The 8,733-nt window shown below is 42.9% G+C and overlaps 1 protein-coding gene across 1 annotated transcript in view; it reads right to left on the reverse strand.

The window, feature by feature from the left end:
* Grik4 (glutamate ionotropic receptor kainate type subunit 4) overlaps window positions 1-5,948 on the reverse strand; it is a 301,102-nt gene extending 295,154 nt beyond the window's left edge. Inside the window, exon 1 of the mRNA XM_029482082.1 lies at window positions 5,838-5,948. The gene's annotated coding sequence lies outside the window, so the exon portion shown is untranslated. The remainder of the gene's footprint in view (window positions 1-5,837) is intronic.
* Between the last annotated feature and the right edge of the window lie 2,785 nt (window positions 5,949-8,733).

Consider the following 8,733-nt stretch of genomic DNA (forward strand, 5'->3'; position numbering starts at 1 on the left):
GGCTTAGGAGTTCTCTGGTGGAATTTTTAGGGTCACTTATATATACTATCATATCATCTGCAAAAAGTGATATTTTGACTTCTTCCTTTCCAATGTGAAGATAGGTGATGAGATACAGACTGAGGGCATAAAACCTTCTCAGTTAAATGATATCAAGAAACTTTCCAAATCTTAGGATAGGTGCAGACGTACAAGAAAAGGACGTATTTAGAAGCCAAAACAGACAGGACCAGAAGACAAGCTAGCCATATTACACTTTAAAAGTGAAGTACAGAAGAAAGAAAGAATACTGAAAGTTGTCAGCAACAAATACTAACCCATTCTAAAGGGAAAACTATTAGAATAGCTCAAATATCTCACAGGAAAAAATAGGATGATTTATTTCAACCATAGAAGAAAACCCCACCAATCTAGATTACAATATCCCCCAAAGTTAACCTTCAGAATAAAAGAAAATATAAAGATCCTTTAAGGTAAATAAAAGCAAAAAAAAAAAAATCCATGACACAAAACCAGCACTGCCAAGGATATTTCAAGAGGTTTTACACACAGTAGAGGAAGATAAGCATGACCCCAGAAGAACATGCAATAATAAATATCTAGAACAGTAAATAAGCAAATGAGAATTAGAATCACTCATTAGGGGAAAAAAACAACAACAATAAAATAGTAGAAATTAGCTGACATCTTTATATTAGAATTCCAACATCAATGGTCTTAGTTCTCTCATTAAACGTCATGGGCTAGGTAAGTAGGTCAGAAATAAAGACCCAACTGGATGCTGCCTGTAAGAAACACACCTCACTGGCAAAGACATACACAGACTGAAAAGAAAAAGATGAAAAATGATAACACAGGCAAATAGAATCCAGAAGCAAACAGAACACAACAAAATATTTCTACCTCCAAAACTCAGGGAGACAAAAAAAAGTCACTACATTATTGGTAAAGAGAACAAATATGTCAAGAAAATATAATAATAATAAATATATGTGCCCTAGTTATCAATGCCCCCTGTTTTGTAAGACAAACACAGTTGGAGAGGAAATCTCCAATATAATAATAGTGAGTGACTTTTGTACCTCCATGTTCATCAATAGCTATATCCTGCAACTCTCCCCCAACAAATGAAGATAGGTTTTATTATAGATCAAATAGACTCAACAGACACCTACAGAATGTTACATCCTGAATGGAAAGATATGCATTCCTCTCAGCAATTCATGCCACTCTCTCCAATGTAGATCATAACAAAGTATACCACTGAAATATGGAGGGTTCATTAGGAAATAATTTGAAAATTTATACTCCAATAAAATGAGAAGTCCAGAAAGATAAATATAATTTCCAGATATAAAAGACCTACCAAAACTGAATGAAAAGAATATAAAAATCCCAAATACAGTAATAATAAGGAATAAGATGGATTAATAAAAAGGTATCCAGACAAAGAAAGACCTAGTACCAGACGATTCACTGTTGAAATCTATAAGACACATGGAACAATGGAATAGAAGATCCAAAAATAAACACAAGCAGCTACAGCCATCTGATCTTTGAACTCCAAAAAATGAACGCTGAGAAAACCCATATGATCCAATCAATAAGTGGGCAATTGAACTAAGCAGATAGTTTTTAAATGGCCAATAAATACTTGGGAAAAGGTTCAACATTTTTAGCCATTGAATACAATTCAAAACTATACTGAGATTCCATCTCATGCTGGTCAGCATAGTTTTCTTTGAGAAAAAAAGCAACAAATAATGGCAAAGATTCAAGGGAAAGATGCATTTTTGGTGTAAAAATAAATTAGCAAGTGCAGGCTTGGGAAATTAGTATAGAGACACAACTTTAATCTCAGCACTGGGAGGCAGAGGCAGACAGATCTCTGTGTTCAAGGCCAATTTGGACTACAGAGTGAGTTCCAGGACAGCCAGGGATACACAGAGAAATCCTGTCTCAGAAAAATCAAAAATGAAAGAAAGGAAGGAGGGAGGGAAGGCAGGAAGGAGGGAAGAAGGGAGGGAGGGAAGGTAGGAGGGAACCTAAAAATATAACTACTGTCGTCTATGACTTCTGGGTATATACCTGAAGGGAATGAAGTTAACATACTAACATACACTGGAGATACCTGCACACCTGGGGTTATTGCTGCACAATTGACAATATCCAAGTTAGATAACTGTCCTAGGTCCTGCCAGCAGACGAATGGATAAAGGAAAGCATATGAACACACAGTAGAGTATTAGTCATCAATAGAGAAAAAAATATGTCACCTGAGACCTCAACACCAGCGTGAGAGATAGAGCTGAAGATCATGATGCTAACAGAAATAAGCCAGACTCGGAAACACAAGGAATACCCGTTTTCTGCCTTATGTGTAATCTAGAAGCAAAGATGATGCAGAAGTAGATGGGAAACTATTAGGGGAGAGAAATGGATTGAGGTGAAGGAGAGAGAGAAAGAAAGGATGACAGGCCGGGCGTGGTGGCGCACGCCTTTAGTCCCAGCACTCGGGAGGCAGAGGCAGGCGGATTTCTGAGTTCGAGGCCAGCCTGGTCTACAAAGTGAGTGCCAGGACAGCCAGGGCTACACAGAGAAACNAAACCCTGTCTCAAAAAACCAAAAAAAAAAAAAAAAAAAAAAAAGAAAGGATGACAGAAGTGGAATATGCTCCAAGTAGGTTATGTACAGGTATGAAATCCATTATGTTATAAAGTAAATAGCCATTTAAAACTCTCTGCTCAGGGTAGACACTTCCCTGGGGCCCTCTGCAGAGCACATGATCCATTTTCCACTCGGATGAGTGTTAGACAGGTCAGATCCATTGTGCACTTTTCCTTAGGTGTGTTAAGCTTTAGAAGTTATTGGTGTTTCATGGCACCCCACATTTGAACACATATTCACTCTTCCCATCATACCTTGCAGCTTTCCCTGCACATGTTCTGAAGGGGTGTGTCTGTATGTGTGTGTATATGTGTGTGCTTGTGTGTGTATGCCCATATCTGTGTGTCTTTGTGTGTTTGTCTATGTACATATATGTGTATGTATGTGTACATGTGTGTATGTTTATGTATATATGTATGTGTGTATGTGTATATATGTGTGTGCCTGCGTGTGTCAATATCTGTGTGTGTGCATGTCTGTATCTGTGTGTATATGTGTCTCTATATGTGCTTATGTCTCTGTGTGTGCCTCTGTGCCTATGTCTGTGTCTCTGTGTGTATCTGTTTCTATGTTTCTGTGTGTGTGTGTATATGTGTGTGGGTGTGTTCATGTATGGGTGTCTGTCTGTGTGTGTGTGTGTGTATGTCTGTATCTGTTTGTCTCTGTGTGTATCTGAATGTCTCTCTGTGTGTCTGTCTCTATGTTTCTGTGTGTATGTCTCTGTGTGTGTCTATCTCTCTGTTTCTGTGTCTGTGTGTTTGTATCTGTGTTTGTATGTATGTGTATGTCTATATGTGTCTGTGTGTGAGATTATATGTGTGTATCTGTGCCTGTGTGTGGGTCTGTGTCTTTCTCTGTGTATTTGTCTCTGTGTGTGCCTGTGGGTATGTCTTTGTATGTATGTATGTATGTATGTATGTATGTATATATGTATGTATGCATCTGTGTGTATGTATGTGTATGTATGTGTGTATCTGTGTGTGTCTGTGTATGTATGTATATGTGTGTGTATGTCTGTGTTCCTGTATATGTCTGTGTATGTCTCTGTGTTTATGTATATCTGTATGTGGATATATGTTTGTGTGTGTGTGTATGCCTGTACATGTCTGTGTGCATCCATGTGTCTGTTTGTATGTATGTATTCCTATGTGTATGTCTGTATGTATGTGCATGTGTGTGTCTGTGTGTCTGTGTGTCTGTCTGTGTGTCTGTGTGTCTGTCTGTGTGTCTATGGGTCTGTGTGTTTGTCTGTCTGTGTGTGTCTCACCCCTAGAATCAGGCCCTCCTCTGTGAGCCAGCACTGCATTCTGTGGTGACTCAGAGACAGCACTTTCCTCTCTGGCTGATGCTGCCATAAGTCTCCAACTGGGATCATTGTGAGCCTCTTAAGAGCAAGGACTGTCCCCAGCTTTCTGTGGTGTCCCCAGAGTCTCCACATAAACAGTGGATACATGGTGCCTGTTTGTTCAATGAGCATCAGGTCTCAAATGGCCCCCTGCTGCAGGAAGGCAGAAGAGGATCCAGGAGGGAACAGAGGAGTAAAGGAAACTCCAATGATAACAAACGAGTCCCGGAATCTGTCCTTTAATTCTTGATGTAGTCGGTATTTTTTTCTCCCTGCTGTGACAAAATACTTGCTAGAAGTAGCTTAGAAGAAGAATTTGTTTTAGCTCATACATTGAGAGGGGAAGTCATGCTAGAATTCAGAGTGGATGAGCTGTGTTACTGGGATTCCCCATATCCCAAAAGAGAGGAGCAGAGAATGCAGGCTAAAAGCAGGGCCAACAACCCACTTTCCCCAGCTAAGTTCTACCTTGTATAAGTTCTACAAGCTCTCTAAACCACAGCACCACCCAGGTAGCAAATGCTCAAACACAGAAGCCAATGGGAAACATTTGGCATGCAAATCACAGCACTGGGTGTTGGTACAGAGACAGATTAAAGCAAAGCCGGTCTCAAGGGAAGCCTGGTACTCTTACTTATTATGATGGTGTTGGTTCTTTCAGTGACTGACTGTCTCCACACTGGCGTGCAAGCATACCTAAGCTAGGGTTGTGTGTATGCACCAAGGACTCCGGAAGTAGATAGTTCTGCCTACTTTAAGGAGCCTCATGTAGTTTTAGCAGGAGAGGGGGATCCTGATTTGGGAATTTAGGGGAGTATGGTGCTATAAACACTTGGATCCTGGCTTCTCCAGCCCTAAATTATTCAAATATTTTAATCCAGCTGCTAGCTTTTTAAAACTAGATCGTTGGCATGTCAGTGTAAGGCCAACACCTCAGTCTTTTGTAGTTTTTACAGAAGAACTGAAAGGTCCAGCTTTCTGCTCTTCCAAGGAAACAGTTGGAAGGAGATGGAGTGAGAAGCCTGCAACCCTGGCTCTTGAGCTAACACTCAGTCTTCTTGGATGCAGCCTTCTGATCGGTAACAGAGCTTGGTTGGTGGATGGACTCTCCCAACATTTGGTGGAGGGCTGAAAACCACTGAGCCTTCCACTCATGGGACAGGTGATCCTTTCCATTCTTATAAGGCTCACCAGATAATCTCTCATCATTGGGCCCAGGGTTAGGGGCTCCCCAGACCTTAGAAATCATTGTTCTGGAATGTGGTCTCTAGGTTCAGGCAGACGTTGGAGCTAGGCACAACAAAATTCACACCTGCATGAACTGAGTGTAGTTCTGTCATCAAATAAAATACACAGGATTAATCTGACACCTACTTAGCTGTCTGCATGATAATTACCATGACGGGTGCTGGTTAGGCATAAATGGAAGGCATTTGATGTAAATGGCTGTATTCAGTATTGTTTTAATACAGTATAACTGGATCTGATTTTTTAAAGTTCCTTCCTTTTTAACAGTTCATTTATCCATTCGACAATATTTATGGAGTCTGTAAAGTATGCCAGGCATTGTTCTAGAGCATGGGATGTAGTTGAACTTGGAACGCCTAGGCCAGGTGCAGACTCATGTAGCATTATTGGGAGTACTGTTCCAAACATCCCATGTGGTCATATCAATCACAAGAACAGAGGGTGGGCCTCATTCAAAGCAGGCAAGAGCTGGCCCTGACCTTCAGAAACAGACTCTGTTAAAGCAAAAAACATCTCCCTCTCTCTCTCTCTCTTTTTCTTTTTCATTCATTGAAAACACAGGAAGAACGATGCCTACCTCCGGGACAACGAGAACCAGAAAAGCAGGGAACAACTCGGACTTTTCCACCTGTGTCCCCAGTGCCTGGCACAGACTGGCACATAGTAGGTACTCACACGGTATCTGTTGAAATAATGAAAGAAAAAAAAGAATGAACCTAGAAATGGTGTAAACTGCTAGGTACTTAACATGTTGTATAGCAGTCCATAATCTAAGTATAATTTTGCCCCAACCCAAGCTTCCCATCTGTTGTCCTTTACTGTCTTTGACCTAGCTCAAAGGCGCCATTCATCGACTGTTCCTTTGACAGCCTCTCTCTCCCAAGGCTGTGGAGCACTGTAGTGGGAGCTGACACTCTGCCTCTTTGCTTCTGCTTTCCCATGTGCCAGCCCCAATATGGCCTCTTAACAGCAACAATCTGACAGCCCTACAGGCTATTTCGTTTCCTCAAGTCAAGAGAAGTATTCCTTGAACATGACTCAGATTGAATCATCTCTGACCCCCAATTCTATGTCTCTATTTTGAGCATAAAACCTTCCCTGCGGGGCTTTCTCCCTCTCATTCACAGCAGCCACTCCAGAACCTTGGACAGCGCTCACAAGCTGCAACCACAAATAGATACAATTGCATGAGCCAGCAGTTGATTCCCCTGACACTTACCCTGTCAAGGAGGGCAGGGAACATGTCTTCCAGGCATATATCTACCCAACACACATGCAATGGGGTCTGTTCTGCACAGGAGCTCCATAAACAATTACTGATTCACACTAGTGGCCAGTTGATGGAGTGGACAATCATAGCCTGAAGACACACCACCGCAGTCCTGAGTGGCTGTGCATGCTGTCTGGAACCCCAGCCCTCCTGCACTGGATGGCAACTCTTCTCATTCAGTGGTCCCTGCACTATCCTCTCCTGTCCTCGCGGGACTACTACATCATTAATCCTGATTTTTCCGGGTGGGACAGAGAGGAAGCTGACAGCCGGCAGACAATGTTTGGTGGAGAAAAGGACAGAGAAAATCAGAGGGGCAGTCAGATTAATTACAGGTTTTCTCTCAGCTGTGGGCAACAAGATCTTGATTACCTCTCCTGCCGCTCCAGGCTCCTCAAGACAAATGGGTGTTTGCTTCCCTGCTGCTCTTTCATTCCCCCTGGCTGAGAGAAAGAGCAAGCAGCAGGCAGCCACTCAGATAGAGGGTCTGGGGGTGGTGGCAGGCCACCATAGGGGAACAAGCCATCCCTTCTCCCAGACTCCATGGCCACTTGAGAATTTAATGTTGTCTCCTAACACTTTGTAATTACCTCATCTCTTTAGCAACAGGTAAGATGGCGTCAGGATGCAGCACTACCTGGAGAGTCGGGGCCTGGACACACAAGCTCTGCAAGTCAACTCTTGGAGCATCAGTTTCTGATGTTGCAAAATGAAGGAATCAGGCTACATGGTCTCAAACGATCTTTTAAGCTCTGAAATCCTGCAGTTCTAAGAATGGAATTCCATGATAACACAGCATTTATTGACTATTTATGGATGTGTATTATGTGCAAAAAAAAAAAAATTTTCGATTCATTTGGTTCTCAGAAGACCTCTCTAGGGTAGACTCACTCATTCATTCTCCTCACTGGCAGAAACAAAGCCAGAGGACAAAGGGGTTGAGTGGCTTGCCAAGGCCATGCAACTAGCAAAGGCAGAAACAGGACCATCATATCCAGGACCATGCTTCCCCCCCCCCCACCACCACCACCTTCTCTGTGTGTCCTAGAACCTAGCATGCAGTAGGTACTTGAGGACAGGTGGGAACACAGTAATGCTATACAGTGATGTCAGAGCACAAGGCATAGTATACACCTCAAGCCATCTGCACATCTTGCTGAGTAAGGAAGTATGAGTCTGAGGATACCCTCTGGAAAACCTGCAGCCTCTGTCTTCTCAACCATTAGTGTTTCCCATAAAAAGCTGTTCCTGGGTCTTCGTAATGAGTTACGAGATGGCAGAGTTGACAGGGAGTGTTGAGCATTGGCAGCAGGAGCTGAGCCTGGACTGATTTATCATTACGGACAAAATGAAGAATTGATGGCTGGACAGATTGCCCAACCCAAGCCTGTTTGGGCATGTCCCATGTTCATTGTAACTATAGGTACCTGGTAGCCAACAGACCACTGGGCAAGGGACACCCATCCAGAATTCTCAACTACTGTTAAACAGAATGTATTGGACCCAACCCTCCCACACAAACACACTAAACCATTCCCAAATAGATGTCAGACTAACTCACCTTTAAACAAGCCTCCCTCACTAGAGAACAGAGGGCATGCCTGCTGTCTTATCCCAGCTGCTGCTGTGTGTCCTTACACTGACTGTTTAATTTCTCTGGGCTTTGTTTCCAGAGCCATAAGACCACAGTGGACTGTATCCCCCACTGGAAAGACAGGTGCCTGGATCTCAGACAACGCATTCAGCAAGCATGGTCTTCCTTTCTTCGTCTCTCCTTTCCATCCAGCTCCTGTGCACAAGACGGCCTAGCTTGCATCAACATACCTGACAAGACTTTCTCCAAGGCCTGCTTACTGGAATGACTCCAAAGCTTTCACCTCTACAACGTAGCTCCAAGTCAACCTTGTTCCGGAAGCTCATAGAATCTCTCCCTGCAATACCAGAAACCCTCCATATAGCCCCAGGAGCTCTCTCTGCAGCAATCAGTCCCCCTACCCGACTCAACCTCAGCCAGAGCAGAAAAATATCAGCACACTACAGGTGAAGACCTATGTGACCTCAGGCTTGTCATTTAACCTCTGAGGATCCCTATTTCCTTTTCTGGGACAAGAGCAAATTGCATTCACAGTGCCTACCTTTCAGGGTTACTAAGATGACCAGATGTTGTAGCACATGAAGAATTGCTTTGCAGATGAAGAAAGTA

The sequence above is a fragment of the Mus caroli genome, chromosome 9, assembly GCF_900094665.2.
Source record: "Mus caroli chromosome 9, CAROLI_EIJ_v1.1, whole genome shotgun sequence".
Classification (NCBI taxonomy): Eukaryota; Metazoa; Chordata; class Mammalia; order Rodentia; family Muridae; genus Mus; species Mus caroli.